This window comes from Aotus nancymaae, unplaced genomic scaffold (genome assembly GCF_030222135.1).
Source record: "Aotus nancymaae isolate 86718 unplaced genomic scaffold, 86718_ANA_hifiasm-v0.15.2.pri h1tg000003l, whole genome shotgun sequence".
In the NCBI taxonomy this organism is placed as follows: domain Eukaryota; kingdom Metazoa; phylum Chordata; class Mammalia; order Primates; family Aotidae; genus Aotus; species Aotus nancymaae.
Window position 1 is genome coordinate 77,063,425 of NW_026988414.1, and position 16,418 is coordinate 77,079,842.

Sequence of the window (16,418 nt, forward strand, 5' to 3'; positions counted from 1 at the left end):
AGGGGTAGGTGCCGGGGGACCTCGGTCTCCAGGAGGGCAGGTGCTGGGGCCTGGGACTCTGAAGGGGGATAGGTGCCGGGGGCCCTGGGTCTCCGGACAGGGGTAGGTGCTGGAGTCCAGATCCTCTGGACAGGGTAGGTGCCGGGGGCCTGGGTCTCTGGACAGGGTTAGGTGCCAGGGGTCCTTGGTCTCTGGACGGGGGTAGGTGCCGGGGGGCCTGGGCCTGGGTAGGTGCCAGGGTCCAGGGCCTCTGGACAGGGGTAGGTGCAGGGGGACCTGGGTCTCTGGACACGGACAGGTGCCGGGGTCCCCGGTCTTTGGACAGGGGTAGGTGCCAGGGGTTGGGTCTCTGGACAGGTGTAGGTGCCGGGATCCTGAGTCTCTGGACAGGGGTAGGTGCCGTGGGGCCTGGGTCTCTGGACAGGGGTAGGTGCCGGGGGGCCTGGGTCTCTGGACAGGGGTAGGTGCCGGGGTCCAGGGCCTCTGGACAGGTCTGGGTGCCGGGAGCCCTCGGTCTCTGGACAGGTGTAGGTGCCGGGGCCCTGGGCCTAGGTAGGTGCTAGGGTCCAGTGCCTCTCGACAGGGGCAGGTGACGGGAGGCTTGGATCTCTGGACAGATGTAGGTGCCGGGGCCCTGGGCCTAGGTAGATGCTAGGGTCCAGGGCCTCTTGACAGGGGCAGGTGCCGGGAGGCTTGGGTCTCTGGACAGGGATAGGTGCCAGGGGCCTGGGTCTCTGGACAGGGGTGGGTGCTGGGGTCCAGTGTCTCTGGACAGGGTAGGTTCTGGGGGCCTGGGTCTCTGGACAGGCGTAGGTGCCAGGGGTCCTGGTCCTCTGGACAGGGGCAGGTGCCGGCGAACCGGGGTCTCTGGAAAGGGGCAGGTGCCGTGGCGCCTGGGTCTCTGCACGGGAGTAGGTGCCGTGGGGCCTGGGTCTCTGGACAGGGGTAGGTGTTGGGGGGCCTGGGTCTCTGGACAGGGACAGGTCACGGGGGCCTGGGTCTCTGAATGGGCGTAGGTGCCGGGTGGCCTGGGTCTCTGGACAGAGGTAGGTGCCAGGGGTCCTGGGTCTCTGGACAGGCGTAGGCGCCGGGTGGCCTTGGTCTCTCGACAGGGTTAGGTGCCGGGCGGCTTGGGTCTCTGGACAGGGGTAGGTGCCAGGGATCCTGGGCTTCTGGTCGGGTAAGTGCCGGGGGCCTGGGTCTCTGGACAGGGGCAGGTGCCGGGGTCCAGGGCCTCTGCACAGGGCTAGGTGCTGGGGGCCCTGGATCTCTGGACAGGGGTAGGTACCAGGGAGCCTGGGTCTCTCGACGGGGGGTAGATGCTGGGGACCAGGGCCTCTGGAGAGGGTAGGTGCCGGTGGCCTGGGTCTCCGGACCGGTGTAGGTGCCAAGGGCCCTGGGTGTCTGGACGGGGGTAGGTGTCCGGGGGCCTGGGCCTGGGTAGGTGCCGGGGTCCAGGGCGTCCGGACAGGGGCAGGTGCCGGGGGGCCTGGATCTCTGAACAGGAACACGTGCCGGGGTCCTGAGTCTCTGAACAGGGATAGCTGCCAGGGTCCAGGGCCTCTGGACAGGGGTAGGTTCCGGGGGCCTGGGTCTCTGGACAGGGGTAGGTGCCGGGGACCCGGGTCTCTGGAAAGGGGCAGGTGCCGTGGCGCCTGGGTCTCTGCACAGGGGTAGGTGCCGTGGGGCCTGGGTGTCTGGACAGGGGCAGGTGTCAGGGGGCCTGGGTCTCTGGACAGGGACAGGTCACGGGGGCTTGGGTCTCTGAATGGGCGTAGGTGCCGGGTGGCCTGGGTCTCTGGACGGGTCGGTGCCGGGGGCCTGGGTCTCTGGACAGGTTAGGTGCCGGGGACCTGGGTCTCTGGACAGGGCTAGGCGCCGGGTGGCCTTGGTCTCTGGACAGGGGTAGATGCCGGGGGTCCATGGTCTCTGGACGGGGGTAGGTGCCGGGGCCTGGGCCTGGGTAGGTGCCTGGGTCCAAGGCCTCTGGACAGGGGCCGGTGCCGGGGGACCTGGGTCTGTGGACAGGGGCAGGTGCCGGAGGCCTAGGTCTCTGAATGGGGTTAGGTGCAGGGGGGCCTGGGTCTATTGACAGGGGCAGGTGCTGTGGGGCCTGGGTGTATTGACAGGGGTAGATGTGGGGGCGCCTGTGTCTCTGGATAGGGGTAGGTGCCTGGGGCCTGGGTCTCTGGACAGGCGTAGGTGCCAAGGTTCCTGGGTCTCTGGAAAGGGGTAGGAGCTGGGGGGCCTGGGCGTGGGTAAGTGCCAGGGTACAGGGTGTCTGGACAGGCGCAGTTGCTGGGGGGCCTGGATCTCTGGACATGGTCACGTGCCGGGGGCCTGGGTCGCTGAACGGGGGTAGCTGCCGGCGTCCAGGGCCTCTGGACAGGGTTAGGTGCAGGGGGCCTGGGTCTCTGGACATGGGTAGGTGCCGGGTTCCTGGGTCTCTGGACAGGGTAGATGCCGGGGATGTGGGTCTCTGGAAAGGGGTAGGCGCCGGGGGCCCTGGGTCTCTGGACAGGGCTAGGTTCCAGGGGGGCGTGTTCTTGGGTATGTGCTAGGGTCCAGGGCCTCTCGACAGGGGCAGGTGCCGGGAGGCCTGGGTCTCAGGACAGGGGCAGGTGCCGGGGGCCTGGGTGTCTGAACAGGGGTAGGTGCCGGGGGGCCTGTGTCTCTGCACGGGGGTAGTTGCAGGGGGGCTTGGGTCTCTGGACAGGGGTAGGTGCCGGGAGGCCTGGGTCTATGGACAGGGGTAGGTGCAGGGGGCCTGGGTCTCTGGACAGCGGCAGGTGCCGGGATCCTGGGTCTCTGGACAGCGGCAGGTGAAGGGAGGCCTGGGTCTCTGGACAAGTGCAGGTGCCGGAGCGCCTGGGTCTCTGGACAGCGGCAGGTGCCGGGATCCTGGGTCTCTGGACAGTGGCAGGTGAAGGGGGCCCTGGGTCTCTGGACAGGTGCAGGTGCCGGAGCACCTGGGTCTCTGGACAGGGGCAGGCGCCGGAGCGCCTGGGTCTCTGGACAGGCGTACGTGCCCGGGGGCCTGGGCCTCGGTAGGTGCCGGGGTCCAGGGCCCCTGGATAGGGTTAGGTGCCGGGTTCCTGGGTCTCTGGACGTTGGTAGGTGCCGGGTTCCTGGGTCTCTGGACGGGGTAGGTGTCGGCAGGCCTGGGTCTCTGGATGGGGTAGGTGCTGGGGTCCAGGACCTCTGGACAGGGGCAGGTGGCGGGGGCCTGGGTCCATTGACAGGGATAGGTGCCGGGGGGCCTGGGTCTCCGGACAGGGGTAGGTGCCGGGGGGCCTGGGTCTCTGGACAGGGGTAGGTGCCACGATCCAGGGCCTCTGGACAGGTCTATGTGTTGGGGGGCCATGGTCTCTGGACAGGGGTAGGTGCTAGGGCGCCTGGGCCTGGGTAGGTGCCGGGGTCCAGGGCCTCTGGTCAGGGGCAGGTGCCGGGTGGCCTGGGTCTCTGGACAGGGGTAGGTGCCAGGGGCCTGAGTCTCTAGGAGGGGCAGGTGCTGGGGGCCTGGGTCTCTGAACGGGGGTAGGTGTCGGGTGGCCTTGGTCTCTGGACAGGAGTAGGTGCCGGGGTCCAGGGCCTCTGGACAGGGTAGGTGCCAGGGGCCTGGGTCTCTGAACAGGGGTAGGTTCCCGAGGTCCTGGGTCTCTGGACGGGGGTAGGTGCCGGGGGGCCTGGGCCTGGGTAGGTGCTGGGGTCCAGGGCCTCTGGATGGGGCAAGTTGCCGGGCGGCCTGGGTCTCTGAACAGGGGTAGGTGCCGGGGGTCCAGGGCCTATGGAGAGGGGCAGGTGCCAGGGGTCCTGGGTCTCTGGACGGGATAGGTGCCGGGGGCCTGGGTCTCTGGACGGGATAGGTGCCGGGGGCCTGGGTCTCTGGACAAGGGTAGGTGCCGGCGGCCTGCGTGTCTGGACACGGGTAGGTTCCCCCGGTCCTGGGCCTCTGGACGGGGTAGGTGCCGGGAGCCTGTGTCTCTGGACAGAGGTAGGTGCTGGGTTCCCGGGGTCTCTGGACAGAGGTAAGTGCTGGGTCCTGGATCTCTGGACAGTGGTAGGTGCCGGGGTCCAGGGCCTCTTGACAGGGACATGTGCCGGGGGTCTGGGTCTCTGGTCATGGGCAGGTGTGGTGGGCCTGAGTCGCTGAACGGTGGTAGTTCCCAGTGGGCCTGGTTGTCTGGACAAGGGTAGGTGGCGGGGTCCTGGGTCTCTGGACAGGGTTAGGTGCAGGGGCCTCGACAGGGGTGGGTGTTGGGGCCCTGGGCCTCTGGACAGGGGTAGGTGTTGGGGGACTTGGGTCTCTAGACAGGGGTAGGTGCAGGGTCCTGGGCCTCTGGACAGGGACAGGTGCCGGGGTCCAGGGCCTCTCGACAGGTGCAGGTGCCAGGGGGCCTGTGTCTCTGGACAGAGGCAGATGCTGGGGCGCCTGTTTCTCTCGACAGGGTTAGGTGCCGGGGGACCTGGGTCTCTGGAGAAAGGTAGGTACTGGGGGGCCTGGGTCTCTGGACAGAGACAGGTGCCGGGGGTCCTGGGTCTCTGGACAGGGGCAGTTGCCGGGGGCCTGGATCTCTGGACATGGACAGGTGCCGGGATCTAGGGCCTCTAGACAGGGTCAGGTGCCGGGGGGCCTGGGTCTCTGAACGGGGGTAACTACCGGGTTCCAGGGCATCTGGACAGGGGTTGGTGCTGGGGGCCTGGATGTCTGGACAGGGGTAGGTGCCGGGGTCCTGGGTCTCTGGACAGGGTAGGTGCCGAGGACCTGGGTCTCTGGCCAGGGGTAGGTGCCAGGGGGCCTGGGCCTGGGGAGGTGCCGGGGTCCAGGGCCTCTGGACAGGGGCAGGTGCCGGGGGCCTCGATCTCTGGACAGGGGCTGGTGCCGGGGTACAGGGCGTCTGGACAGGGGCAGGTGCCGGGGGACCTGGGTCTCTGGACAGGGGCAGGTTCCGGGGTCTAGCGCCTCTGGAAAGCTCTAGGTGCCGGAGGCCGTGGATCTCTGTACAGGGGTAGGTGCCGGTGTCCAGGGCCTCTGGAAAGGGGCAGGTGCCGGGGGGGCCTGGGTCTCTGGACAGGGGTAGGTGCCAGGGGGCCGGGGCCTGGGTAGGTGCCGGGGTCCAGGGCCTCTTGACAGGGGCAGGTGCCGGGGGTCTGGGTCTCTGGACAGGGGTACGTGCCAGGAGGCCTGGGTCTCTAGACAGGGGTAGGTGCCAGGAGGCCTGGGCCTCTGGACAGGGGTAAGTGCCGGGTGGCCGTGGTCTCTGGACAGGGGTAGGTGCCGGGGGTCCAGGGTTTCTGGACGGGGGTAGGTGCCGGGGCCTGGGCCTGGGTAGGTGCCTGGGTCCAGGGCCTCTGGACAGGGGCCGGTGCCAGGGGGCCTGGGTCTGTGGAAAGGGGCAGGTGCCGGAGGCCTAGGTCTCTGAATGGGGTTAGGTGCAGGGGGGCCTGGGTCTATTGACAGGGGCAGGTGCCGTGGGGCCTGGGTGTATTGACAGGGGCAGATGTGGGGGCACCTGTGTCTCTGGATAGGGGTAGGTGCGCGGGGCCTGGGTCTCTGGACAGGCGTAGGTGCCAAGGTTCCTGGGTCTCTGGAAAGGGCTATGAGCTGGGGGGCCTGGGCGCGGGTAAGTGCCAGGGTACAGGGTGTCTGGACAGGCGCAGTTGCTGGGGGTCCTGGATCTCTGGACATGGTCACGTGCCGGGGGCCTGGGTCGCTGAACGGGGGTAGTTGCCAGCATCCAGGGCCTCTGGACAGGGTTAGGTGCAGGGGTCCTGGGTCTCTGGACAGGGGTAGGTGCCGGGTTCCTGGGTCTCTGGACAGGGTAGATGCCGGGGACCTGGGTCTCTGGACAGAGGTAGGCACCGGGGGCCTTGGGTCTCTGGACAGGGCTAGGTTCCAAGGGGGCGTGTTCTTGGGTATGTGCTAGGGTCCAGGGCCTCTCGACAGGGGCAGGTGCCGGGAGGCCTGGGTCTCAGGACAGGGGCAGGTGCCGGGGGCCTGGGTGTCTGAACAGGGGTAGGTGCCGGGGGGCCTGTGTCTCTGCACGGGGGTAGTTGCAGGGGGGCTTGGGTCTCTGGACAGGGGTAGGTGCCGGGAGGCCTGGGTCTATGGACAGGGGTAGGTGCAGGGGGCCTGGGTCTCTGGACAGCGGCAGGTGCCGGGATCCTGGGTCTCTGGACAGCGGCAGGTGAAGGGAGGCCTGGGTCTCTGGACAGGCGTAGGTGCCCGGAGGCCTGGGCCTGGGTAGGTGCCGGGGTCCAGGGCCTCTGGATAGGGTTAGGTGCCGGGTTCCTGGGTCTCTGGACGTTGGTAGGTGCCGGGGGCTTCTGTCTCTGGACGGGAGTAGGTGCTGGGGGCCTGGGTCTCTCGACAGTGGTAGGTGCTGGGGGACCTGGGTCTGTGGACAGCGGTAGGTGCCGGGGTCCAGGGCCTCTGGACAGGGTAGGTGCCGGGGGCCTGGGTCTATGAACATAGGTAGATTCCAGGGTCCTGGGTCTCTGGACAGGGGTAGGTTCCTGAGGGCCTGGGCCTGGGTAGGTGCCGGGGTCCAGGGCCTCTGAACAGGGTCTGGTCTGGGGGGCCTGGGTCTCTGAACATAGGTAGATTCCAGGGTCCTGGGTCTCTGGACGGCCGTAGGTGTCAGGCTGCCTGGGCCTGGGTGGGAGCCGGGGTCCAGGGCGTCTGGACAGGGGCAGATGCTGGGAACCTGGGTCCCTGGACAGGGGCAAGTGCCGGGGGCCTCTGTCTCTGGAAGGGACAGGTGCCGGGAGCCTGTGTCTCTGAACGGGGGTAGGTGCTGGGGAGCCTGTGCCTGAGTAGGTGCCGGGGTCCAGGGCCTCTCGGCAGGGTTAGGTGCCGGGGGGCCTGGGTCTCTGGATGGGGTAGGTGCCGGGAGCCTGGGTCTCTGGACAGGGGTAGGTGCCGGGGGGCCTGGGTCTCTGGACAGGGGCAGGTGCCAGGGTCGAGGGCCTCTGGACAGGTTTAGGTGCCGGGGGCCCTGGGTCTCTGGACAGGGGCAGGTGCCGGGGTCGAGGGAAGAGGGGAGGCACCTACCAGGTGGAAGAAGCAAGGTAAGACTGGCGCCCCTCCTGACTTTTCACCCCAACCTGCCCATTCCTCTTTTTCCCTCCCTCCCGGCTCTCCAATCACTGTAGTCTTTAAGTCACACTTCCTTAAAATACCCCAGGGGAACATGGCAGCTGTCCCGCCTCTTGCATCTCACCGTCTCCCACCTTACACCGGATGATGCTCGTGAATACTTGGATTCCGAATCCTGCATTTTGCTGCCATTCCTGGATCCACCTCTTCCTGCCTTTATGCCATGCCCCCACCTATCTCACCTTTAGGGATCCTCTGGCACCTTCCCACCTCCTCACAGGCCTCCACAGCCCCTCTATTTCTCTAAGCTTACAATATTGGCTTCTGATTTCAGCAGGGGAAGACAAAGGTCTTGCTTTTTTAACAAAGTTTGCTGGAGGCCAGGCACAGTGGCTAATGACTGTAATCCCAGAATTTTGGGAGGCTGAGGCAGGTGGATAAGATGAAGTAAAGGGTTCAAGACCAGACTGACCAACACGGTCAAACCCTGTCTCTACTAAAAATACAAAAAAATAAAATAAAATAAAAAATAAACAAACCCCAGCTACTGGGGAGACTGAGGCAGGAGAATTGCTTGAACCCAGGAGGCGCACTTTGCGGTGAGCCGAGATCGTGCCATTGCACTCCAGCCTGGGTAACAAGAGCGAAACTCCGTCTCAAAAAAAAAAAAAAAAAAAAATCTTCAGGGCACGGTGGCTCACGCCTACAATCCCAGCACTTTTGAAGGCTAAGGCGGCTGGATCACGAGGTCAAGAGATCGAGACCATCCTGGTCAACATGGTGAAAGCCCGTCTCTACTAAAAATACAAAAAATTAGCTGGGCATGGTGGCGCGTGCCTATAATCCCAGCTACTCCGGAGGCTGAGGCAGGAGAATTGCTTGAACCCAGGAGGCAGTGGTTGCGGTCAGCCGAGATCGCGCCATTGCACTGCAGCCTGCGTAACAAGAGCGAAACTCCGTCTCAAAAAAAAGAAAAAAAAAGAAATCATCTCGGCGCGGTGGCTCAAGCCATTAATTCCAACTACTGGGCAGGCTGAGGCAGGAGAATTGCCTGAAACCAGGAGGCAGAGGCTGCGGTGAGCCGAGATCCTGTCATTGCACTCCAGCCTGGGTAACAAGAGCGAAACTCCGCCTCAAAAAAAGAAAAAAAAAAATCTTCCGGGCGCGGTGGGTCACACCTGTAATTCCAGCTACTCCGGAGGCTGAGGCAGGAGAATTGCTTGAACCCAGGAGGCGGAGGTTTCGGTGAGCCGATATGGTGGCATTGCACTCCAGCCTGGGTAACAACAGCGAAACTCCGTCTCAAAAAAAAAAAAAAAAAAGAAAAAAAAAATCAGCTGCGGTAGCTCACGCCTGTAATCCCAGCTCCTCAGGAGGCTGAGGCAGGAGAATTGCCTGAACCCAGGAGGGGGAGGTTGCGGTGAGCCGAGATGGTGCCATTGCACTCCAGCCTGGGTAACAAGAGCGAAAGTGCGTCTCAAAAAAAAAAAAAAGAAAAAAATCTTCGTGGCGCAGTGGCTCACTCTTGTAATTCCAGCTACTTGGGAGGCTGAGGCAGGAGAATTGGAGAATTGCTTGAACCCAGGAGGCAGAGGTTGCAGTGAGCCGAGATCGCGCCATTGCACTGCAGCCTGGGTAACAAGAGCGAAACTACGTCTCAAGAAAAAAAAAAAAAAAACAATCATCCCAGCGCGGTGTCTCTCTCGCCTGTAATTCTAGCTACACGGGAGGCTCAGGCAGGAGAATTGCTTGAAACCAGGAGGCGGAGTTTCCGTTGAGGCGAGATCTTGCCATTGCACTCCAGGCTGGGTAAGAAGAGCGAAACTGCGTCTCAAAAAAAAAAAAAACTTCCCGTCGCGGTGGCTCAGGCCTGCAATCCCAGTACTTTGGGAGGCGGAAGTGGGTGGATCACCTGAGGTCAATAGTTAAATATCAGCCTGGCCTTCATGGCGAAACCCCATCTTATTAAAAAAAAGAAAATCTGCCGGGTGCGGTGGCTCACGCCTGTAGTTCCAGCTACTCGGGAGACTGAGGCAGGAGAATTGCTGCAACCCAGGAGGCGGAGTTTGGGTTGAGGCGATATCGTGGCATTGCACTCCAGCTTGTGTAACAAGAGCGAAACTGCGTCTCAAAAAAAAAACCAAAAAAATCTTCCTAGCGCGGTGGCTCATGCCTGTAATTCCAGCTACTCGGGAGGCTGAGGCAGGAGAATTGCTTGAACCCAGGTGGCAGAGGTTGCGGTGAGCCGAGATCGCTCCATTGCACTGTAGCCTCGGTAACAAGAGTGAAACTGAATCTCAATAAAAAGAAAAAAAAAAATCTTCCAAGCGCGGTGGCTGAGGCCTGTAATCCCAGCACTGTTTGAGGCTAAGGCGGGTCGATCACGACGTCAAGAAATCGAGAACATCCTGGTTAACATGATGAAAGCCCGTCTCTACTAAAAATACAAAAAATTAGCTGGGTATGGTGGTGTGTGCCTAAAATCCCAGCTACTCAGGAGGTTGAGGCAGGAGAATTGTCTGAACCCAGGAGGCGGAGGTTGCGGTGAGCCGAGATCATGCTATTGCACTCCAGCCTGGGTAACAAGAGCGAAACTTCGACTCAAAAAAAAAAAAAAAAAAAATCATCCGGGCGCGGTGGCTCACGCCTGTAATCCCAGCTACTCAGGAGGCTCAGGCAGGAGAATTTCCTGAACCCAGGAGGCGGAGGTCGCGGTGAGCCGAGATGGTGCCATTGCACTCCAGCCTGGGTAACAACAGCGAAACTCCGTCTCAAAAAAAAAAAAAAAAAAAATCATCCGGGCGCGGTGGCTCACGCCTGTAATTCCAGCTACATGGGAGGCTGAGGCAGGAGAATTGCTTGAAATCAGGAGGCGGAGTTTGCCTAGAGGCGATATCGCGCCATTGCACTCCAGCCTGGGTAACAAGAGCGAAACTGCGTCTCAAAAAAAAAAAAGAAAAAAAATCTTCGTTGCGCGGTGGCTCAGGCCTGTAATCCCTGTTCCACGGGAGTCTGAGGCAGGAGAATCGCTTGAACCCAGGAGGCTGAGGTTGCCGTGAGCCGAGATTGCGCCATTGCACTGCAGCCTGGGTAACAAGAACAAAACTCTGTCTCATAAAAAACAAAACAAAACAAAAAAATCTTCTGGCCCCAGTGGCTCACGCCTGCAATCCCAGCAATTTTGGAGGCTAAAGCGGGTGGATCACGAGGTCAAGAGATCGAGACCATCCTGGTCAACATGCTGAAAGCCCGTCTCTACTAAAAATACAAAAAATTAGCTGGGCAGGGTGGCGCGTGCCTATAATCCCAGCTACTCAGGAGGCTGAGGCAGGAGAATTGCCTGAACCCAGGAGGTGGATGTTGCGGTGAGCCGAGATGGTGCCATTGCACTCCAGCCTGGGTAACAAGAGCGAAACTCCTTCTGAAGAAAAGAAAAAAAAAAATCTTCTGGGCGCGGTGGTTCACGCCTGTAATTCCAGCTACACGGGAGGCTGAGGCAGGAGAATTGCTTGAACCCAGGAGGCGGAGGTTGCGGTGAGCCGAGATCGCGCCATTGCACTGCAGGCAGGGTAACAGGAGAGAAACTCCGTCTCAAAAAAAAAAAAGAAAAAAAAAATCATCCGGGCGCGGTGGCTCACGCCTGTAATCCCAGCTACTCAGGAGGCTGAGGCAGGAGAATTGCTTGAACCCAGGAGGCGGAGGTTGCGGTGAGCGGATATCGCGCCATTGCACTGCAGCCTGGGTAACAAGAGGAAACTCCGTCTCAAAAAAAAAAGAAAAAAAAAATCTTCCGGGCGCGGTGGCTGCCGCATGTAATTCCAGCACTGTTTGAGGCTAAGGCGGGTCGATCACGACGTCAAGAAATCGAGAACATCCTGGTCAACATGATGAAAGCCCGTCTCTACTAAAAATACAAAAAATTAGCTGGGTATGGTGGCGTGTGCCTAAAATCCCAGCTACTCAGGAGGTTGAGGCAGGACAATTGCCTGAATACAGGAGGCAGAGGTTGCGGTGAGCCGAGATCGTGCCATTGCACTCCAGCCTGGGTAACAAGAGCGAAACTTCGACTCAAAAAAAAAAAAAAAAAAAAAATCATCCGGGCGCGGTGGCTCACGCCTGTAATCCCAGCTACTCAGGAGGCTCAGGCAGGAGAATTTCCTGAACCCAGGAGGCGGAGGTCGCGGTGAGCCGAGATGGTGCCATTGCACTCCAGCCTGGGTAACAACAGCGAAACTCTGTCTCAAAAAAAAAAAAAAAAAAAGAAATCATCCGGGCGCGGTGGCTCACGCCTGTAATTCCAGCTACATGGGAGGCTGAGGCAGGAGAATTGCTTGAAATCAGGAGGCGGAGTTTGCCTAGAGGCGAGATCGCGCCATTGCACTCCAGCCTGGGTAACAAAGCGAAACTCCGTCTAAAAAAAATATATATATATATATCATCCGGGCGCGGTGTCTCTCGCCTGTAATTCCAGCTACACGGGAGGCTGAGGCAGGAGAATTGCTTGAAACCAGGAGGCGGAGTTTGCCTAGAGGCGATATCCCGCCATTGCACTCCAGCCTGGGTAACAAAGCGAAACTCCCTCTTAAAAAAAAAAAAAAAAAAAAAAATCTTCCCTGCGCGGTGGCTCACGCCTGTAATCCCAGCACTGTTTGAGGCTAAGGCGGGTCGATCACGAGGTCAAGAGATAGAGACCATCCTGGTCAACATGGTGACAGCCCGTCTCTATTAAAAATACAAAAAGTTAGCTGGGCATGGTGGCGCGTGCCTATATTCCCAGCTGCTCAGGAGGCTGAGGCCGGAGAATAATCTGAACCCAGGAGGCGGAGGTTGCGGTGAGCCGAGATCCTGCCATAGCACTCCAGCCTGGGTAACAAGAGCGAAACAGCGTCTCAAAAAAAAAAAAAGAAAAGAAAAAAGAAATCATCCAGGCGAGGAGGCTCACGCCTGTAATTCCAGCTACTCTGGAGGCTGAGGCGGGAGAATTGCTTGAACCCAGGAAGCGGAGTTTGCCTTGAGGTGATATCAGGCCATTGCACTCCAGTCTGGGTAACAAGAGCGAAACAGCGTCTCAAAAAAAAAAAAAAAAAAAAAAAAAACTTCCTGGCGCAGTGGTTCACGCCTGTAATTCCAGCTACTCAGGGGGGCTGAGGCAGGAGAATTGCTTGAACCCAGGAGGCGCACGTTGCGGTGAGCCGAGATGGCGCCATTGCACTGCAGCCTGGGTAACAAGAGCGAAACAGCGTCTCAAAAAAAAAAAAAAAAAAAAAAAAACTCATCCTGGCGTGGTGTGTCTCGCCTGTAATTCCAGCTACACGGGAGGCTGAGTCAGGAGAATTGTTTTAACCCAGGAGGCAGAGGTTGCGGTGAGCCGAGATCGCACCATTGCAATCCAGCCTGGGAGATGACAGTGAAACCCAGTCTCAAAAACAAAATAAACAAACATACAAAAATTTAAATAACACATTTATTTCATTAAATATGTTTTTATGTATCACATGGTAACTGTTAAAATTTTGTTTCTTGTTCTGTGGTTTAAACTTGCAATTGCTTATTGAGTGCCTAACTATTATTTATCTGAATATGTCCAAAAATAAAATATTCACTGGAATAACCAACTCATGTTTATTGTGTAACTCTCTCATTTTAAGAAAAGTGTGTCAATGAATTGTGTACCAAATCAATTGTTTTTCAAATAATTGTATATATATCGATTGGTGAAATTCATTATCTCAGCCTTTTTTTTCTTACTTTCAGTATTTTTTGACTATTTTTAATGATTGCTTTACAAAAAAATCTGTTTATTGATTCATGCACATTTTTGAATAATTTTAAACCAGATGCTTTACATATATATATGGTACATAACTATAACAATTTATGTATTCATACTTAAAAAATATATGAAAATCATTTAAACAATTATATGTATAATTATATTTAATAAACTGTGAATGAAAATTTTTTTAAGGTTTAAATAGATTTTATTGTTACAACGGGAACCCCACCAAGCAGGGTCAATATTTGTGGTCCCAGGAGGTCACCATGGAGACATTGACAGGCTATGATTGCATAAGAGGTGACTGGAATTGAACGACATGATCCAGGGGAGGGCGGCCAGGAATGCAGGAACGTGACCAGGATGGGCTGGTGGGGCTGGTCAGGTCACGGAGTGAGGGCCAGAACGGCCCCCTTCACTCCCGCTTCTTGTAGCTCTCCAGGTGTACAGGATCCAGCCTGCAGGCAGGAGGAAGGTCATCATGCAGGAGGTAAGCCCAATTGCCAATTCCAGGACCCCAAGCTTCTGCTCCGGCGGCATCAAATGGACCTGGGCGCTCAGCATCAGAAGCCGCCAGGCCCAGCCTGTCAGGCCCCGCAGCAGCAGCGGTGTCAGGATGGACATGATGGTACGGAGTACACCACAGACAGCCGCCAGCCGGATTCCAAGATCAGGAAGTCCGAATGAAAATTATTTTTAACAGGGTTGCCATAGGTACACATTTTGTTGCTATTTGATTAAATAAATCACCAATGTTTACACATAGTTGTACTAATAAATTAATGTTTGGCGATTTAGGTCTTTTCTATAAACTTAAAATTTTCTTACCTTTCTAGAAATTGAAGAAGTGAAAATCTAAATAAAAGTCACCATTTAAATACTAACAACATTAAAAAATTATAAAATTTATAAAAGCCAGCATATTCTAGAAAGAGATGAAGTGGCTGTCTTTTCAGAGAATTTATGGCATTGTAAATTAGTATGTTTTCTTTTTTCTTTTCTTTTTTCTGAGACGAAGTTTCGCTCTTGTTACCCAGGCTGGAGTGCAATGGCGCGATCTCGGCTCACCGCAACCTCCGCCTCCTGGGTTCAGGCAATTCTCCTGCCTCAGCCTCCTGAGTAGCTGGGATTGCAGGCACGCACCACCATGCCCAGCTAATTTTTTGTATTTTTAGTAGAGACGGGGTTTCACCATGTTGACCAGGATGGTCTCAATCTCTTGACCTTGTGATCCACCCGCCTCGGCCTCCCAAAGTGCTGGGATTACAGGGGTGAGCCACTGTGCCCAGCAATTAGTATGTTTTCTAAAGTGTCATTTGAGCACCACTATGCTTAAAAATTATATCTTAAAATATATATATACACCTTTAAAAAGGTAATCAGGCCAAGTATGGTGACTTACACCTGTAATTCCAGCACTTTGGGAGGCCAAGGCAGGTGGATCACCTGGGGTCAGGAGTTTGAGACCAGCCTGGTCAAAAAGGTGAAACTCCATCTCTACTAAAAATACAAAAGTTAGCCGGGCATGGTGGCAGATGCCTGTAATCCCATCTACTTGGGAGGCTGAGACAGGAAAATCACTTGAACCCAGGAGGTGGAGGTTGCAGTGAGCCAAAATGGCATCATTGCACTCCAGCCTGGTGAACAAAAGTGAAACTCCATCTCAACAGCAACAAAAAAAAAAAAAAGGAAAAGAAAAGAAAAAAGGTAGTCATAGATACATACATGAAGACATTCCCAAAGATGTTATTCTTTGAAAACTGCTTCAAACACTTCTTAAAACGTTGCTTATTATCTACATAAGTATAGAAAGAAAAGGATCTCTAGTAGTCTCATTTTTCAGTAAAAACTCAATGCTATGTTGTGTAGAATGCCCTGTATCAGACGGAAATAAACAATAAGCAACTTATGAGATGCATATAAAAGAATGAACAATAGTTCCAAATTGTAGTCCTGGAAACTGCAAAAGTTATTATTTACTATACTACAAGTGTGTCAACATGCAGAAAAGGTAAGCAAGAAAAAGTGGTAGTTCATTAGCTAACTAAACAATACTCTGTCATTCTAATGAAAACATCAGACATTTATTGATTACTAATTATTGCTAAATATTGTTCTAAGTGCTTTACATGTTATAGCTTATTTAATTCTTATAGCAACTCCATGAAATAAATGATATTTTTACTCATTTAAACATTAAGAAACTTAAGAACACAAAGCTTTAATAACTTGCCAGTAGTTTAAGTAAGAGGGAGAAGTAGGACCTGAATGCAGGCAATCTACCTTTCAAAGCTGTGTTCCTATTCGTGCACTATCTCTTGTGAATGACAGTGACATTAAATATGGTGTCAAAGTATGTTCCTCAGCCACTGAATTACATACAGTATTTTGGGGGGATGCTTATTGCATGCTTGCCGAATTGATTGAAGGCTGACAAACCTTTCAAGTATTTCATTCATTTCTCAAATACTAATAGTCACCTTGTCCCACATCTATAACACCGTCCAACTCTCCATCAATGACACCACAAAAAGCCTGTTAGCATGCTCTGCGAAACCCCATAACAAAGGCATTGCAGAAATCCTATTGTGGAGGGCAGCTCTTGTTTTCAAAGCATAGAATGGCTCAGACAGTCTCATATGCATGCTACTCTGATTTTTCACAAAATTTATGTGTGCTATGGACTCTCCACACTGGTGGGGACTGGAGCCAAAATTAAAAACAAAAACAAAAACAAGACTCAGTCCCTAAAGAGCTTATAGCCTAGAAGGGGATACAAGGGAAGGAATAGTCATCTTGGAAGTCTTCCTAGAAGAGATGAAACCTAAGCTGAAATCCAAAAGATAAGTGTAGTCTTATCTTTTCTGATGGTAAAGTTTACATGACAATGGTTGTCATGAGAAAAGATTTTGGGACCTAGCATGGTAGCTCATACCTTAAATCCCAGCATTTTGAGAGGCCAAGGTGGGTTGATTGCTTGAGCCAAGGAGTTCAAGACCGGCCTGGACAACATGGTGAAACCTTTCTCTACAAACATACAAGTATTAGCCAGTCATGGTGGTACATGCCTGTAATCTGAGCTACTTGGGAGTCTGAGGCTGGAGGATCACCTGAGCCCAGGAGGTAGAGATTGCATTGAGCTAGTATTGCACCACTGACTCAAGCCTGGGTGGCAGAGTGAGACCCAGTCTCAAAAAAAAAAAAAAAAAAAAAAAAATTAGTTCCGATTTCTTGCTGGGTTGATGACCTACTAATCTATGTAGGCCAGAACGCTTTTTGAAATGCAAATGTGCCCACATCCCTATCCTGCTTAACCTTATTATGGGCTTTTGATAAACTACAAGACAGTAGTTAACACTCCTCTTGATGTCTTCCAAGACTTATGTGATATATTTGGTACTTGAAGTATGGATTGTTCCTCCCACAAATGCCTTGGATTCTAGTAAAACTGAGTTATTTGTATTTAACATTCCACAGTCATTTGTACATCTATTATTTAGTGTAACATGATTATTTTCCCAGTGGAAATATAAATAAATAAAA